Source organism: Myotis nattereri, assembly GCF_964212035.1.
Source record: "Myotis nattereri genome assembly, chromosome: 6".
Classification (NCBI taxonomy): Eukaryota; Metazoa; Chordata; class Mammalia; order Chiroptera; family Vespertilionidae; genus Myotis; species Myotis nattereri.
Window position 1 is genome coordinate 66378749 of NC_138081.1, and position 20146 is coordinate 66398894.

Sequence of the window (20146 nt, forward strand, 5' to 3'; positions counted from 1 at the left end):
GGACTGAGTTAGAGGGACTAGAATTCTATAAATGAGGTTTCTGGTCTTGTCTGGTGCCCAGTTTCAGACTCATGCCTGTCTTTTTTGAGAGTCATCAGAAAAGTGGAGCTTTAATTGGGAAGAAAGGGAAAATACAGCGGATGGCATAGGCGCAGCAGAACGTATGCTGCGTAGCTTTGGACAATACACAGAAAATCAAAGCAAAGGGCACCCAAGCCTTCGCTGATGACTGTGTGGATGTGGGACAGAGCCCCGACCTAGAGGGAGGATGGATTTACCCTCCTGGTAATGCAGAGGGAGTTTCATTCAGTGACTAGGATTACTACTCAGTGCCTCTCAGGATAGGAGGCCCTGATTGACAGGCCTTTCCCATTTCTAATGTCTAAGTTACTCTGGAGTTATTACAGAAAAATGTAGGAAGCAGAAGCCCCACATTCTCAAAGTTCATTGTTAACACACGCATGGTGGACCCGGATTTTCACCCATTTCCATTTCCCAGAGCTGGTCACATCTCAGAACCTGCCTCTCATTTTCCTCAGATGAGGGTCTGGCAGTATCGAGGTGAGATCCTAAGATAAAAAGGTACATTATACCAAATACTTATATTTAAAGAACAAGGAACCTTGATTAATTATAAGAAATATCAATACCCTCCCAAAGCTTTCTGTAGAATGAATAGTTGTTACAACTTGAAAATATCAATGAATAATTTGCAGCAAAAAAGTGAGAGAACAGATAAAACTTAAGGTAGATTATTGTATCATAATTTGAGTATTTTTCAAAGCTGATATTTAAATTTAAAAAATAATGTGCATTAAAATGAATATTTTTGGTGTATAACTGTATCACTTTCAACATATAGATTTATGTTGAATAAATTTATGGATAACCTAGAGAGGATCCTGTAGCATGACTTGTGGCCCTATGGTTATACTTGGAGGACCAGAGTTAAGAAGAGACACTAGCTAAGAGGCTTCACATTCAGGCCTCCCTGCTTCAGGACACAGGTAGCCTGAATAGATGAGCAAGTTTAAACAAAGTTATTCAGGGACCCAGGCGAGAAGTTAATGAGAGCACTTCTCTGAGTGCAGAGGCTACCTGTGTTTATCCACAAATCAGGATATGGAACCACCAAACACTTCCCCGACTCTTTGCTCCAATAGCCACTGATCTATTCCCATTCCCATGATTTTTCCTTTTTCTGGAATGTCATATAAATAAACTCATTCAATATGTTACCTTGGAAAACTGGCTTTTAAAAATCAGTATAAAACTTTTGAGGTTCATCTATGGTTTTGTGTATATCAATCGCTCATCCCTTTATATTACTGAGTAGTATGGAATCATTATATGAATGAAGTACATTTTTTTATCCACTCACCTACTAAAAGACATATGGCTGTTTCCATTTTAGGGGATTATGAACAGAGCTGCTATAAAAACATTCATGTATGGGCTTTGCATGAGCATAAGCCTTTATAAAATTGTTTTAGGTAAATACTAGGAGCGAGATTGCTGAGTCATATGGCTAAGTGTACACTTACATATAAAATACTGCCTGTTTCCCAGAGTGGTTGCCCCTTTTTTCATACCCACTAGCAATGTATAAGATTTACAATAGCTTTACGTTTTTGTCAGTACATTGTCAGGTATTTTAAAATTTAGCCATTCTCAAGGGAGCATAGTGGTATCTTATGTTTTTAAATTGCATTTCCCTCAAGGCTAATGATGTTGAGCATCTTTTCATGCTTTTACTTGCTACTCATATCTTCTTTGGTGAAGCCTCTGTTCAAATTTTTGGCCCCCTTTTTTTTGAATTGGGTTGTTTTCCATTTTGTTTAGGTTTTGTTTTTTTTTAAGGGGGGGTGGTCCTTTATCTTCTGGGTACAAGCTAATTTGTAGATGTTCTTCCAGTCTGTAGCTTATCTTTTCATTTTCTTAACAATGTCTTTCACAGAGCAAAAGTTTAAATATGATTTAAATTCCCCATCTTTATTGCTTTTCTTCCTCTACCCTATTCTTGAGTATAAATCTTAAAGAAACATCCCACAGACTCTGTATAAGTGACTAGCAGAGTGAACCACACAGTATAAACAATACCTCCAGGAATAGACACTCTTTATTCCTAATCACAGAAGGAAGTAATCAGTATCTAGAAGAGCAGTCTAGCTACTGATTGGAAAATAGAGTTTCAAGACAATGACCAACATTCTATAAGACTTGAAGAAAAAGCTTTAAGCACATCTTCTTCATTCCTGCAATCTGTTCTCAGGACACAAACACATTAATCTTGAAATTGCTGTCACTTCCTGAAGACTATTTTATAATTCAAAATTAATGTTTGTCCTCATCCTTTTAGGTTGCTCTGGAGACTAAACATAGGAGAAAGGGCATTTTGTTAGGTCTTTACAAGCAACGGTAAGTGGCAGAATTGAAGCAATTACCTGAATAATTCAATAAAACTCCTCCTTTACTTAATTATTCAAATAAACCCTTATTTTCCTTTCTTTGCTTTGGCCATGGAGACTTCTTTGTCGTCTAATTTACTTATGAAGATGACAGGCTTTTTATAAATAGTGGAGGCTTAAAGCTATTTAATGATTAATGTTATTAGACCTTTGTAATAATTTAGTAGAGATTCTAAAACTCTGCTCTTCATAGCAGTTTTGAAGAAAACTAAAAAAGAGGATGTAATCTCATGTTTTCACACATTTAATTCTATCCCCTAAAGAAACTACTACTTGCTCCTAATTTACAGCTGCCAACATCTGCAATTAAACACTGGCAAAACAATCACCCTCACAGCTGCTAGCAACATAGTTTACAACAAAATGTCAAATGTGTTTTTGAATGTTGAATAAAAAAACCCACTCGTTTTCATTTCGGCTATCACCTAACCTTTCTCTCAAGTAATTAATCATTCTGTTGACTAGTTTCCCAAAGAGATCACATGTTATTAGCATTCACTACAATTATGTTTAGTTAAGAGATAAGGGGAATACAAGAGAAATTCAACTGTAAACACAAGATTGAATTACAAAGCCTGATATCTACATGACCTCTATGGTCCCCTCTAACTCTCAAGCCCTGGGATTAAAATCAAAGTAAGGTTTTAACCAGGTTTACAAAAAAAATTATCATCCTCACCCCTTGTGGCCTTAAATTCTATTTAGCAAAGTTTACAAATGCTTCTGTATTCTTTCCTGCTCTAGGAATTGTTCAAAATGTGTTATGTACACTTAGTTGAGAAATTTAGTTGTCAATGCAGCAGACCTTCCTAAAATGTTTCTGAAGTTAGTGTCATCTGATCATACAGGTTAAAGCAGGTGTATTATTTTGCCCATAGAATTGTAGACTAAGCAAAATAGCAATATTTTTTTCTGATTGAGTTGAGGGATGCAAATTAATGAGAAGGTCTCTCAGATTTTTATAGTAGGAGATTTGCTAATTCAAGAATTCTCTTAAAAAAAATGACATAGTGAAATGGGACTGAAAAGTTTCTTAATTTATTAGTTTTCTAAATTCATCCAACTGCCATTTTCCACAACAGAAAATAATTATAATAGAAATAATAATATAATTCTGTTTGTCTCTTTTAAATATAATTATACTTTATTTAGGAATTCTCTGAATAGATTTTCTTCAATACTATTTGAAATGTAAGCATACTGAGTTATATGGAGTCAAAGAGAGAAGATAGTCGGAAATATAAAATTATGAATTGTTCTAAAGATGAAGCTCAACTCTTTCCCCCGCTAAACACACACATACACATGCATATTTTATCTCAGATATCAGTTTGTTAGTGAGCAAAGTAGTTTCCTGAGCTTTCTTACATGTATAAAATAAGTAAAACTTAACAAGCAAGGTCTATTGGTTTTATATTTTTGAACTCTAAAATAAATATGACAATGAAATATAATATATATCTATACTACATGGTTGAATCATTCTAAATTGCTAAATTTAGTATAGAATTGTTTTAAATCATTGAATTAGATACATCATTACCATTACTAAGAGCAAGTATAGTTCATAAAGGCCATCTTATTTTCTTCCTAAATAATCCTTAGTGGCATGACATTGAACATTTTTGTGGCTCTAATTGATTTTTTAAGATAAAGCTCTGACCTGAAGTCACAAAACTTCTAGAAGAAAACATAGGCAGTAAACTTTGTGACATTGCTCTTAGCAATATTTTTTTTGGATAAGCCTCCTTGAGCAAGGGAAACAAGAGAAAAAATAAACAAATGGGGCTACATCAGCCTTAAAAGTTTTTGCACAAGAAGGAAACCATCAACAAAACAAACAACCTACTCCATGGGAGGAGATATTCACAAATGACAAATCTAGTAAGGTGTTAATATTTAAAATACATAAGGAACTCATATGACTTTACACCAAAAACAATCAAGTTAAAAAATGGGTAGAAGACCTGGATAGATATTTTTTTCAAAGAGTACATACAGATAGCCAAGAGACATATGAAAAGATGCTCAATATCACTAATCAACAGGGAAATGCAAATTAAAACCACAACAACATATCACCTCATACCTGTCAGAATGGCTATCATCAAAAAATCAACAAATAACAAATGCTGGTGAGGATGTGGAGAAAAGGGAACTTTTATACACTGTTAGTGGGAATGTAAACTGGTGCAGCCACTGTGGAAAACAGCATGATGACTCTTCAAAAATAAAAATAAAGTTGCCATACAACCCAGCAATCCTACTTCTGGGTGTTCATGAAAAGAAAACAAAAACTAATTGAAAAACACATCTGCACCTCTTTGTTCATTGCGGTATTACTTACAATACAGGTAAGCTATTAAAGCAACCTAGGTGTTCATGCATAGATGAATGGATAAATAAGATGTGGTATATAGATATGTATGGAATACTACTCAGCAATAAAAAAGAATGACATCTTGCTATTTCTAACATGGATGAACCTAAAGAGTAGTATAGTAAGTGGAATAAGTCAGACAGAGAAAGACCTAAAATGAAACCAAATGAATAAACAAAACAAAACAGAAGTAGGCCCATAGACACAAAGGGCAAGCTGATGACTGCTAAGGGGGAGGGGCCATGGAGGAATGGGAAGAATAATTAGTAAGAGGAGACAATGCATGCAAAATGTGTGGCCTAGGCCAGAGTCTCAATAAATCTGGTCCTGCTGGGGCTCTAAGACACCTCCAGGCTCAGCTGTTTCAGGTGGGGGCCAGGGCAGCAGCGCCTGGAGGGAGTGTCCCAAGAAAAAAGCAGACGGGGACAGCTCCTCCCAACAATAAACAAATAAATCTTATTTTTTAATTAAATCTTAACGTGTCAGGAAGAAATAAAATAATTGAAATTTAAATAAGCTATCTGAAATAAGCTTAACTTTACTAAGGAAGTATTCTTCTCTATATATTTTATACCTATCAGAATGCCTGGTAATATGAAGAGCTTGTTAAATAGTTGTTGAAAATAGAATGAATGGAGATGTTATACCCAGATTTCAAGATCCCCAATAGACCACCAAGGAGCCAGCGAGTCCGATGCAAAAGCAGAGAGTCTTTTATTCGAACTAGTTCGGCTCCCCTACCACACTCACTGACCCAACAGTAAGCCAAGTGGCAGAGAGAGGGCTAGCCCGGTGGGAAGGAGTTTTATAGGGGGGTGAAGTAAGGGGAAGAGAGGTGACCGTGGGCCCTGCCGATTGGCCAGGTGCAAGTCAGGTCCCACCACACAGGATGTGGTCATATCCATGGCACGCACCTCCCTTGACTGTCACTGGCTAGTTCAAAGAAATCCTGGGTGTGGCTAGCAGAGGCCTGGGCTCCCGGGAAGAAGCCCTGTGGAGCACATGGCTGCTAGGGTAAGATGGAGGGCATAGCCCTCGCCCTTTCAGAGAGATGCTGTTTGGTTCACACATCCCATTTGAGCTTCCACTATAATTTTCCAATAAGATAACAACAAACATATAATAAGATTTGATAAGAAAAATCTAATAAAACAGATAGGAATAAAGGAAGAATGAATGTCAATGCAAGTCATTCTATTTGGGCGGGTAAGCTTGAAGAGCACAGGCCCCTGTCACTTTATTTCTTTATAAAGAGCACATTTTACTGTAAATCCTTCATCTATACCTATTAAATGAATGGGTGATGAAGATAGAGGAAGGTGTCAGCAGCCCATCTTCCATTTCTCTGTAAAATGTTAGTTAACATCTAAGAGAAGTAAAGGGGAAGGTGGTGTGTCAGAGAGTGAGCAGAGTGAGGAAGCATTGAAACAGTCCCAATAGGAAAAAGAGGAGAGAAACACCAGGAGTACTGGGAGTCATCGAGAGCCAGCTGAAGGCAGAGACCATGGAATCATAGTGGAAGCTTTTGGCCGGCAGTTGATTTTCTACATCAGCTTCTGCAGGGAAATGAAGAAGACAAAAATTAGGTTGGCCTATTCCAGTGATGGCGAACCTATGACACGCATGTCAGAGGTGGCACGCGAACTCATTTTTTTGGTTGATTTTTCTTTGTTAAATGGCATTTAAATATATAAAATAAATATCAAAAATATAAGTCTTTGTTTTATTATGGTTGCAAATATCAAAAAAATTCTATATGTGACACGGCACCAGAGTTAAGTTAGGGTTTTTCAAAATGCTGACAGGCCGAGCTCAAAAGGTTCGCCACCACTGGCCTCTTCCTTCCAACGATGACCTCACAGTTACCACAGGTCTTTGTTATCCTCTGTTGCCTCAGGGATTTTTCTATGAAACTCAGGGTGTGTCCTCATCCTGCAGTACCATCTCAAATATGGATTTAATATTCCACCTACAACTTGCCTCACCAAGGTGCAGCATGGTAATTCCATTCGACCTGTGCTGGCAATGACTCTGCACTGGGTGATGTTAATCTGGTGACCCCTTCTCCTGAGGACCCATTCATCCCACAGTGCCTTCTCCAGTGGCACATACCCTTCTGAACACCTTCTGTGAGAATCCCAAGTGTCTTTCCAATTTTCCTTCTTGAAAGCCATCAATTGACTTTCAATGCAAATAAATGCTGGACTAGCAAAACCTTTTTTTCCCTTTCTATTAATGAAACCTGCTTAACCTTGGTTGTGTTCAGATTCCACCATTCATCTGGAAACACATGGTGCCTTTGTGAGAATTAGAGAAAGATGCCCCTTTCTAGCATGTCAGTTAGGAAAATGTTACCCCTGTGGGCCAGTGCAGGGCCAGAAAAACTTTCAAAAGGGCAGATGGTGCCTTTATGTTGAGAAAGAGGTGCCCTGTCTCTTGGGAAGGGACAGCTCCAAGCCAGGGTTCCCACACTCAGCAGAGCCCAGGTGGGACCAGGTCTCCCATGCATAGCTTTGTCTGGGATCCTTGTGCAGAGCGGAGGCCCAATGGTTCATAAACTGATTTGTATACAATTTTGTATACAATGAAGTTTAAAGAGATAGTGACTACAATGCATCCATAGGAAAGGTCATTTTCATTGAACTAATTTTAAATAATTATCTAAATACAGAAGTGGGAGCTATTTTCCTTTCCATAGTCTATCCTTTATTTAAAAAATAACAAAACAATGACAAAATGGCAGTTTTGCAGTCTTAGAGCTGTGTATTACTTCTGTTTATCCTTGTTTAAGTTATCAAACTGAATGTTTTTGTTTATAAACGTGAGAGGAAAGAGAAAAGCCAAAATATTGTGCCACTAAAAAAAGCCCATTGTTCTGAATAATAAAACTGCCAGAGAAGGTAAATGGCACATCAGGGCATGAATTTATTTAAAGAAGATAAAAGACTTTGTTTCCTCAAACTCTCTGATGGAGACACTCAATCAAACCCCAAATCTGAAGGAGCAGATATTAGATGTCAGATGCATGGGTCACTCATTCATCTCCCCCTGGTCTTGATGTAACTCAGCTCAGAACAAGGGAAGAGTCCGCTGTAATTAAGATGCAAAGACAAGTCTTGGCGCTCTGGGTGTTGACAGTTGCCTGAAGTAGCAATCCCTGATGTGTTCGAGCACAGCTGAAGAAGCCTGATGATGGCAAACAGAATTAAAGGGGAGGGGACAGTGAATACATAAGGTGAGATGTAATATGATTTTCTTCTCATTCATCTCTTGTTTTCCCTCCCAATGCAGACCCAAAGCCTTTAGGAGAACATTTTGAAAACATGAAAAATGACTCTACTCTTCTTCAACTTTGCTATTTTTGAAATTGTCTCCATAAAGACTCAACAAATAACGTGATGAGCCTTTCCGTTCCAATATTTTAATTGGCTTCACATTAATTAAGTGAAACCCTTTAAGGCCCAACGTGATCACAGGTTTCTTTAGGGATTGTCCTAAAATACAAATATTTATCATTCCCAAACTGCAAGAATCTCATACTTACATTGTGGCCCCGTCTGAATGGGGAGAAACAGTTTAGGCCCCCCAAAGGCATTCATTCTTCCAGTAGTGCAATACCAATTCAATTTCAATCATCTGAAAAATTACTCAATTAGAGTCTATTTTATGAACACAAGTGATTGCCATCCTGGAATAGCTCTCCTTCTCTTTGGCCTTTTCTGCAGGGGAGCTGATAAGGAGCTGGAGGGGCTGACATGTGTGTACAGACACACACGCTGAAGTAATGCTCCTGGAGGGAATGCCTCTGTACTCACATATGTTGCATGTGATGTTGCAAAGTCCTTGGGTGTTTCTGTGTGTGTGTGTGTGTGTGTGTGTGTGTGTGTGTGTGTAATAACCGTGTTTATGCATTCCTTATCTATTTGTTTAAATCCCACCAAATTTCAAATATCCAAATTGACTTATTTACAAAATACATTTTTAAAGCTGGAATTGGGAGAGGAGTTAGAGCAACTCAATCTTTAATAGAAACTTAATGAATGCCTGTGGTAATCTGGAATGAGTCAGACACAATCTTGATCTCAAGCTGTACACAGTCTAGTTGAAAAACTAAGAAAAGAATGCAAATAATTAAAATACAAAGCAGGTGAGAGGAGTCATCCAGGGGTACACGGTGAACTGGGTTCAGTTGCTGACCTCCTTTTGGAACTGCAAAAACAATTCTGTGAAACTGTGACATTTCAGATTGGCTTGAAAGGTGAGTATGGCATGACAGGTAGAAATATTTCATATGTAAAGAATAACATAAGCAAAGGCATAGAGAGGAAAGGACTGCGTGGCGAGTAATTTATTTTGGCTGGAGAGTGGGGTGTATACAAAGCACATTCAGAATGAAGACCAGAATGCTCTCTCACCTGGGAGCAGTGTAGACTCAAGTGCAGTAAAGAAAGAAATGAGTGTGTGCATGGTGGTGGTGGTGGTGGAGGGGGCGGGGGGAGAGGGTTTGTAGCTGCAATCCAAGAGGCAGAAAGTGGAACTCAGTAAGGGTGGTAACAGCAGGAAAAGCAAAGACATGTGAAACACTTTTTAAAGGACTACTTGCTATAAACACTGGCGACACATTAGATGTGATGAAAAGGACCAGTGATGACTGAGATTCAGACCTGTGTACCACGGGGTATTGCCAAGCAACAGAGCTGAAAGGAGGAATTAGTTGTGGAGGAAACGAAATCACTTTGTTTTGAGATTTGGTTCACTTGAATACTTGGTGGGATGGCCAATGGGAGAGGGGCTCTTTCTATCACACACATCCGTGTGTTATGTTGCCCCTAGGGATGTAAACTTGGGCGTCAGGGGTTAATGATGGACATTTAGATGGGAAAATGTAGGCATTCCTAAAGGAAAGAGAAAGGCAAAGGGGGAAAAAAAGATTGAATTTGCTTTAACTCCTCTCCCAAACAGCATACCAGGGAGTTGAATGTAAATAGATCAGATAAATTGGGGAGCAGGAGGATCTTTTTGGTGCTTAGGGGGTCACTGACCACACTGAAAATAAGTTTTGGTAGAGAGCTGGGAGTGGGGCCCAGAGGAGAAGTCCTGAGTGAGGAATGGATAATGTGAGAGAAAGAGAGAGATGAGAGATTTCCATCTGGCATATAGCTTCTTTTGTGACTTGAACCATGATGTGCTGTTAAGAGACCCAAATTGTGTTAGGGTGACCAACCATCCCAGTTTGCCCAGGAAGGTCCTGTTTTGGCACTAAAAGTCTGCATCCCAGGGAGTTCCTCAGCTCTGGACAAACTGGGATGGTTGGTAACTCCTACTGTGACATCTGGCACTTAGTAGGCTTTCAGTAAGGATTTGTTGAGTGAATGAAAAAAAATGTTTATGACAGCTCTGAATTTTGTTCCTTAATTTTGCAAAATGAGGTTGACAATATCTGTAGTAGCCAGAACATGAAGTTTGCTTTGACAACCAAATGAAATGATATATATGAGAATATTTGAAAAAGAGGAACACTATATAAATGTTTGCAAATATAGAACAATTTATATTAATTTTACATACGTTTGACTTATTTAAAAAGCATATTATGCCCTGGGCGGGTAGCACAGATGTTGAGAGTGTTGTCCATATGCACCAAAATTGTGGGTTCAATCCCTGGTCAGAGCATATGCAAGAACCAACCAATGAAGGCATAAGCAAGTGGAACAACAAATTGATCTCTCTCTTGCTCTCTCTCCTCCCCTTCCTCTCTCTTTAAAAATCAATACATATTTTTAAAGCATATTATTTATTTGTTGAAATTTTCACTACTATCTGTTTTTTTGTTTTGTTTTGGCAACTAACCTCTCATTGCCAGTGATCTGATATTGGCACTGAAATTTGTAATTAATTTTGTTTATATGGCACCCAACAACCAAGAGCCTCCAGGCACCTAGCCAAATACTTCATTAAACATAGTCATTAAGTAGAGGAAAAGAGTCAAGCAAATTCCTAAACTGGCGAGTGGAAAAAAAAAAAGAGCAACTGGCAGATGGGGGAAAAAGGGAATTGCATGAATTTATTTAAATATCAATTGAGAGAATTGTACCCACTATCTAGAGACAAAAATTTGGTTGTCTAAATTTAGCGTCCCATTCTCCTGCCCTTTGGATAAAAGAGTCCCTGAATCATGGATTTTAAATTAAAATTTCCAACTTTTTATTTATTAAAAATATTATTATGCTTTTTCACTTATCATCAAATTCTCTTGTTAAAGCTAAAAGAGACCCTGGAGGTCATTGCATCCACCTTCTTATTTGATGTGTGATTTTTGTAGGAAGAACTCTGGATGATATTTTATTAGCATACAGAAAATGAACTTTTATGAGCATAGCTTGACTAAGTGAAAGGAGCACTCCCACTGAGTGAGGAACTCCTGGCTGTTTCAAGAGATAGACAAGGGACAGATCAGGGTCTTAGACCAGACTCCTCAATCCCTCCATTCACACACCTGTTCTATCCTCCCTCCTAGACATAACCACAATCTCATGGCCCTGGGGTATTTTGACCCAGTTTTATGCCCCAAGAATTATTCTGTGAAGAAGACTTATTATCTGCTTTACTTTCCTTATCTTTTCTCAGCTCTCATTGCTTTCATTTTCTATTAATAACTTCATATATTTCTAGGAGTGGTAGATGAGATATGATTCAGAAAAATTAATCAAGGACTTTTTTTTTCTACAAGAAATTTGGCCCACTCATACTGCCTTTGAAGATTTTCCCGGGAGATGTCCTATGTGTGGTATCCTCTACCTTTCAAGTTCTATTTCCACAGCAACAAAAGAGTTTCTGAAATTAGAACTTCTCCACGAATAAATTATTATATGATTTGCAGCATGATTATTCATTTTAAAACCCAAAATTCTAATACTACTGTGCTACGATAACAGATTTTAATAGATTTCATGCACACATTTGACCTGGAGAAGCACGTTGTGTGATGTTTACTCTACGCGACCCTGTTATATAATGTCTGATTGTCTAATTGTACAGATCAAATCATAACTCTAATATATCAATATGTGATGTTATTAGCAAGAACATATTGTTTGCTATCATATTTACTTCATGCATAGGTAACTTGTCTTATAACTAGCTTGTGTTAAATTGTGACATAAAGATACCTCTCCTCACTTTCCCTAGTAAATTCTTAAGTCTTTAATTTATAGAGGTGTCTGTTGCTGAGAACACCTTAAAATGTTGCTGCTTCCAAAGCACTTCCACTCAAAGAAGATGGAAAACCTGAGGGTAACCACATGGGATTGTATTTTAGACTCAGAAAGTTGCAGCACTAATGTATTGGGCTGAGAGCGAAGGTTCTGGAGTACGAGGAGCTCTGACATGGTATCAGAAAACCTAGTTCACTTCTGACTCCAACTCTGATTAGCAATTTGACTTTATGTACCAGTATAAGTGTGTCTTAGCTTCTTTTTATACTTCCTATAATGCCTTTATAGATGCCCATTGCATACTTTTCAGTAAATGGTCACATGGAATTTCTAAGGCAGGTCAAATATAATGATTTCTTATAATTAGTCACTTTTGGGGAGCTGCATCTATTCCCATCAAATTTTATTTCTTAGAAGAGTACTGAAAATTCAATTATTCGGAAAACATGTTTTCCCATGGGTATCTGGGATAAAACTTTATATATATATATTTCACAAGCTCGGTACAAGGTTATCTTGTAGGATTGGCTATAGGTTTCTGAAACAGAATTGCATTTCATTCTCAAAACCAGTTTTACAGCTTAGTAACATGTTTTTCTTTCTGCTTTTTACCAGGAAAAAAATTGGTTACAATCCAGCTGCATTGTTCATATGGTATTCTCTTAGCTGGAATTTTTTCCCTAGGGTTTTACTCTTTATTTTTCAAGTAAACAAAGTCAGATAAGCATACAATTATTTGTAAATGTTTTCCTCTAAAATCTATCTTCCTTTTTAAAATTTCCTTAGCAAAATATTGATGATGAGGGCTGCCTGGATGCATTTTTAATTTATATTTTTAAGCTTCCTAGAAAAATTAATTCTGTTTTTCAGGATCACCTTAAGGGATTTGTTACAGATATTTTATTATGTGGGCTTAAAATATACACTGGACTTCACACTTGATAAAATATAGTACAAAAATAGATTTAGATATTTTCCTCAATCTAAGTATGTCCCCTCCCCACGTCTTTAATTTTTTTTTCTATTTTCTTCTTTGTCTCCCTCCATGAAGATAATGAATTTTTACAAATAAAGTAATTGTATATAAGTAAGTTCTCTCTATTTTTAATTTCAGTCCCTGGATCAAAACTCCTTTAAAATATAACTTGCCCTAGGACATTTGGGTTTTACTTTCATATCAAAGACTTCTTTCTAAACCTATATCAATAATCATGCTGAGTGAACTGCATTGTAGTCCTTTCATCGCCTACAGAAAAAGGAAGGCTTTAGTTGATACTGTCTGCCTTTGACTTCAGGACAGATCCTAGACTGCACATCATGGGCAACATTCTCGCATTTGCTCACAATCTTCTATCCTCCTCCTCCTCCTCCTCCTCCTCCTCCTCCTCCTCCTCCTCCTCCTCCTCCTCCTTTTACATTTCTTTGGAATCATTATTGAATGTGGTGGCAGATGGCACGTCTCTCAGTGAAATCAAAGGCATATGGCAAGCTGTTTTCAACAGTGCCATGCCACCTAAGTTGCAGTATTTATATTTCAAAAGAAAAAAAAATAACTGAGTCTGTGATACTCAGCTTTGAATGTAGTCACAATGAGCACTTAGTTATCAAGCACCATGCATTTTGAGGTTTCTGAAAGATTGTATGGAAACCCTCTTTTGCCGGTAATGAGCAGTCAAGTTTAGAAAGGTAGGTATTTGTTCTTAAATGGATCTGACAATTCTGAGAGACCAAAAAAGGAAGGTTTTTTTTTAAAGTCACCTTAACAGGTTTTATAGCTTGAGGAAGAATATGAAATTTTCAAAACCACGTTTTCCATTTAGGTTAAGAAAACAATGCACTCGCTTTAAATGCAAATCCTTTTGCCATTTCCCTTGTTTTTCTGTTTATTCATTAAATTATATATACGGATCAGAAGCCAGGGGTTAAAAATTTCTTACGTTATTTATGCGTACACTTTATTAATTCTATATAAATAATTCATTTCAGAGTATTCGTGGTTAAATAAAACTAGAACAACAATCAGCATTCTAAGGAGAGAACTACTACTCAGTATTTTTTTTTTTCATCATAACACAATAAACCTGTCTTCCCCGAAGCCTAGAATCAGACTTCACGTTAACTCACACCATCATATCTCTCTGGAGTCCACATTTTTGCGTGCAGAAAATCAGCACCATGCAACAGGGACAGCTGCTGTGATAGCAACCCTGTAATTGTCCTGGGCTGAACTCCCAGGAGAGGGAAGGAGAACAGGGTAGAGAAAGGAACTAACACCAAAGCTTAGAGACCAATTTTCCTGAGGCCCTCATACTGAAAATTTTTGGCATTGCATGTGTTTGAATTGAGGGCTGATATTTGCTCTTTTATTAAGTAAAAGAATGTTGCAATTTTCTTTCACCTGCAGATACAGATTTTTTTTTTCATTTTAATGGAATTATTATTATTTGCTAACAAGTCTTATGGCATTTGCAGAGCACATCTCTGAACTCAAGCTGTTACATCACGACCAGTTATCACAAGACGGGTTGATAATCATCGATTTTTCTCTGCTTCAAATTTGACAAAGCCCGCAGAAACTGCTATAAACATTTTCCCTGTTAGATCGCTAGTCCTTTATGAAGTGCTAAGCATTTATTTCCAGGAAGACTCATTGTGTTTATCTTTATGTATCACAGTTGTGATGCTAAAATTCAGAAAAGGCCACTACCGCAACGTTGTTTATCCACTAGTACACGTCCTCCTGTTTGCTCTTTGTTGTGCCATTGAGATCTACTAGGGTTTGCAGAAACACCTTCATTTAGTTAGGATGAAATCCTTGTTACTCTGACATTTCTTGGCGCTAGAAGACCCAGGAGTCCACATAGACAGCGCAGTGTCTCTGATGTCTGGTCTCTCCTGCCCAAATTTTGGCAGGTAGAAGATTAGCATCTTCCCTTTTATCAACTAGAATTACTCACATTGACATTCTGTCTTGTTATGATAAGTCCTGATGTACATATTTTGATAATGAGATTTTAAAAATGGCTATTTGGAATCTATTAATATTCTTACAGCATCATGGTCAAAAGCACATAATCTGAAACTAATTGCCTGGGTTGAATCATGGGTCCTCCATTTATCAGCTTTGAGACTTTAGGCAAATCACTTGTCCTCTTTGTGCCTCAGTTTCACCACCTGTACAATGGAAATAATAACAATACTTTTCTCACAGAGTTATTAGAAACATTAAAAGAATTAATGTATATAAAGCACTTAGAACAGTGCTTAACACATAGTAAACACTAAATAAAAGTTAGCTGTTTCCTCTTTATATATGGAACAGAAGGTAGAAAAATGTGATTCAATGCTTATGGAACTTATTGCATTATAAGTATTTCGTTGTCCCTGTAATTAATCTGCATTTGGGAAAATCACTCAGCTTTACTTTTCTCATCTGTATAGTGGGGATGGTAACAGTTGCTTTAGGGGGATTACTGTATATATTAGAAATAAAGTATATAAAGCTCCTCCACTAGTTCCTGGCATAGAGTAGGTATTCAATAGAAGTGTTAGTGATTGTTGTTACTCATATTTGCTAAGCCCAGTTCTCTTGAATGCACTGATTTCAGAAGTAAAATATGTATGAAAACACCCTTTCTGTATTTCTATTGAAAACAAATGTATGAGGGATATATTTAGAAAAATTCAGAATTATGGAGCAACTGATTAAGCCAATGTTGCACCTCTTTATCAATCTGTCCTGGCTAAGCTTGAAGAAGCTCAGGCCAAATTCCTGAGTTCAAAATGCAAACCTGTGCCAAGGGTGCCATCCTCCCTGCTGGGGGCTCAGAGCGGTTAATGTGGATTCGCATATGGTTTTCTTTTTATGAAATGAGATTATTCCTTTGAAACTGCTGCATTCCCCAGGTCAATGAGAACTTTGATCTTCTGCAGGTGTGACTGCTCTGAGGAGGGGGGATTCCGATGGTTTCAGGTGGTTGAATTTCAGGCCCTGATTTGGAGGAAGAGACTAAAATTGACTAAAATCCTTGTTCTCAATTTTAAAATTTAAAGAATTGAAAAGAACCAATGTAAATTTTTATTGGCCTCATTCAGGAAACGTTTGTCTAAGAAATAGAACAGGGATAACTATAGTGTACGCATTCTATGTTAGCTAACATCGCTATGCATTGTATAGCATGAGGCAGTTTTCCCCCTGTTATGTGTTACATTTTACATGTACATTGAAATTTAGTTTCTAAGTACTTACAGATGGAAAATAAATAACGGTGTGTCTTTTTTTTTAGGGAGCTCTGTTTCCTTCCCATGTTTTTGCCTATGAAAAAATTTGTATCTTGAGGAACAGACATGTTTTTAATAGTCTTCTTAGTACAGTGATGGTGAACCTATGACACATGTGTCAGAGGTGACACGCAAACTCATTTGTTTGGTTGATTTTTCTTTGTTAAATGGCATTTAAATATATAAAACAAATATCAAAAATATAAGTCTTTTTTTTACTGTGGTTGCAAATATCAAAAATTTCTATATGTGACACGGCACCAGAGTTAAGTTAGGGTTTTTCAAAATGTTGACACGCCGAGCTCGAAAGGTTCGCCATCACTGAAGAGTCACAGAATTCTATTTTATGTGAACATTAGTTGAAAGCTTTAGTCATTTCAAATTAAAACCTTTAAGTTGGTTTTCGTTACCCCTCCTCTGCTCCTTTCCCCCAAACAAGAAAAGGAAAACATATGCACATACATACATGCATGAACAACCAAATTCCTGTTTTCTCCCTTCCTGTCTTTGTTTTCATATTTTTCATCCTAGTTTTTCAAACAGTAAATCTCAACAGTTTTAAATTTCTAAATAAGTCACAAAGATGCCAAGGGGAGAATCATTTTCAAAGTGCTATAAACATCAACCTAGTACTTGTAAAACAAAACTGATTTTGATAACCTATTATACATAGAAGAATAATAGTTAAATAGTGAAGTATAGGATTTTAACATACATTTATAAAATAATTTAGTTTTTCAAGATATTTATGTTGATTGTTGATTCTGGGCCTCCTCATTATGGTGTGGAGTATCTCCCCCCGCCCCCCAATCAAGGTACCAGCTGGATCCTGAGTGACCTTGCTCACAGTTTGGTCTGATGACCACTCTGTCAGACTCCTCAGGGCCTCTTGGTGAAAATGTAAGTTCTGGATCCCCATGATAGACCAGGAATCTGATTCTCTGGAGGTTAAGGCCAGAACCATGTCTGTTTAACAGAACACCAGATGATTCTTGTGCACACTGAAGTTTGAGAAGCTAGGGGTTAGTATCTTTATCTTCACCATGTTGATTTTCTAAACTACAACAGAAAGCTAGTGGTCAACCAGACTTTCCAGCACAATAGATCTCATCACTGGCTGCACATTAAAATAACCTAGAAAGCTTTTTAAAGATGTGAATGCCTGTGTTTGTATCTGAGGAGGTGAAGAACAACAGCTCTAGTCTTTGATATTTTAAATACAACATTTAGTAAATTAATAACGATGAGCTAATAAGTGTGGGATGAAGCAATATGCAGGGGCTTGTACTATCTCTTTTTAAGTCCTGGTTAAGTTTTTAATTATTAGTGTGACTAGAGGATACATAAGGGTCATATTTTTAAAATATATATATTTTTATTGATTTCAGCGAGGAAGGGAGGAGAGAGACAAAAGCATCAATGATGAGAGAGAATCATTGATCAGCTGCCTCCTGCACCCCCCACCCACTGGGGATTAAGCCCAAAACCTGACATGTGCCCTGATGGGGAATGGAACCATGATCTCCAGGTTCACAGGTTGATGGTCAACCACTGAGCCATGCCATCCAAGCTAGGGTCATATTTTTGAGAGTGTGTATCTCCAAAATAATGATGCTAAGCACCATTCATAAGAGCCATTCATATAATGCTCTTTGCATTATAGAGGTTGGATGGGAAAGAAGAAAACAATGAGCTAATAAGTGTGGGATGAAGCAATTTCTTAAAGACAGTGGTGTCCTACAGGGAATTGAACAATATCAAAGGAGAAGAAAGCTGATTCACTAGACAGAGGCCCGGAAGCTGAGAGAATGTGATGACCTTGAAAGCCATAGTCAGTGAAGGTTTATTTCCCACCCAGGAGGTTGTGGGAGAAAGTTGTGATCATCGCTGCTAAGGCTGGTGGGGGAATATCCAGTGCCTTGAGGGGCAGGTACACTGCATGCCAGTCATGTGAGCTTGTTCCGGGACCAGTGGCAGGAGATGGAATTTACAACTGTCAGTGGGTACAAACAGGTTCTGACTCTTATTAAATACCAGAGGCCTGGTGCGTGAAATTCATGCACTTGGGGGGAGGGGGGTAGTCCCTCAGCCCTGCTTGTGCCCTCTCACAGGGGTGGGCCTAAGCCATCAGTCGGACATCCTTAGAGCTGCCACAGAGGTGGGAAAGGCTCCCACCACCCCCGCTGCGCTCGCCAGCTGTGAGCCGGCTTCTGGCTGAGCTGCTCTCCCCCTGTGGGAGCACACTGACCACCAAGGGGCAGCTTCTGCATTGAGTGTCTGCCCCCTGGTGGTCAGTGCACATCATAGTGACCGGTTGTTCCACGTTTGGTCGATTTGCATATTAGCCTTTTATTATATGGGATCGCAAATAATTTAAAAATGCTGACTTCTTAATTAAAAATATACAATTGGTATTCTAACTAGCAATGGTCAATTGTAGGGGTTTAAGTCATTTTTTTGTGTGTTTGACTTTAAAAATTTTTTTTTCCCCTGAGTTTCTCCAAACATTGCTTTGTCTTTTATTTCTTGTTTAGTCCATAAGTGGAAGCTGTTTAGAGTTCCGAACGAAAAAAACATATAGATTAAAGTTGTCCCTAGATGTTGGTAGTCTCTGAGATATGTTCTCAGAATTGTAGGTTCTGCGGGAAAGGCATTGACCAAGCCAGCTGATTTTAGCTAGAGTAAGAACTAAGATGATTGAGCGTCAATACATTTGAAAGGAGAATGGTTGGTGGTGTTGATTAGAATGTGGGATAACTACCTAGTGGTAAGCTCAGGAAATATTTTTGAGAATGTGAGCAAAAGACTGAATATCTGTTCTTAGGTTCAGTTTTAGAATGGATTATGTATTAATTTGGGGCATATAAAGTTATAATAGTCACATTTATAAGACTGTCCTGGTAAAACTTGTGAACTGGCAAATAAGTGGATATGATTCAAGTATTAAGTAGTGGAAAAACATAGTTTTTTTTCATAGTTATTCAAATGGGGTGGAAGAAAGGCATTATTTATTGACATATACTCAGTCAAAAATAATAATATATGTTTATAATAAAATTATACTGGAAGAAGAAGAAGAACTGCAAAATGCCTCCAGGAATTCTTAGTGGGAATTAATGAGAAGCTGAAGAAAAATACTTCAATCTTAATGTATATGTGTCAACATAAAGGTATAGAGTGTGAGAATATGAGATGTAAATAGTGAACTTACATTTTTTATACGAATGGGTTAAATTTATTGTGATAAAATTTACCAAGTCCAGTTGAGTTATAATTCATGATTTGAATAGTAAAAAAAGATTTTTTTTTCTCAAAAGAAAATGCAAAGAATAAATCTGTTTTTGTTGAACACATCTATAATTATGGTGGCTTGGTTTTCTTCTTTTGGTCAAATCAAAAGTGAGTATCACTTGGAAATTTTCCTCTGTCGAACATGAGGATAAATAATTGGAAATAGATAGACCTCTTTAGGTAATCAATACTAGGCACTTGCAAATTCAGCCTTTTAGTATGATCCTTATGAAACAAATACATCTAAATCAACTCTGGTCATTTGTTATGTTCAAGTAATGAATCATCCTGTATTTATAATTTTATATAAACTATTGCATTTTGACACAATACCCATAACACCTTGTCTGCCCTCCTCCCACAGGGCTCCCATTTATGATATTTCTGGTGGCTCGCTCTATTGTGTAAACATCACATAGTTATCCTTTCCTGAAATAGGGAGGAAAAACTTGGCCAAACTTCATTTTAAGAAGGAGGGTAGTAACTACAGCCAAGTCACCCATTTGCACAGA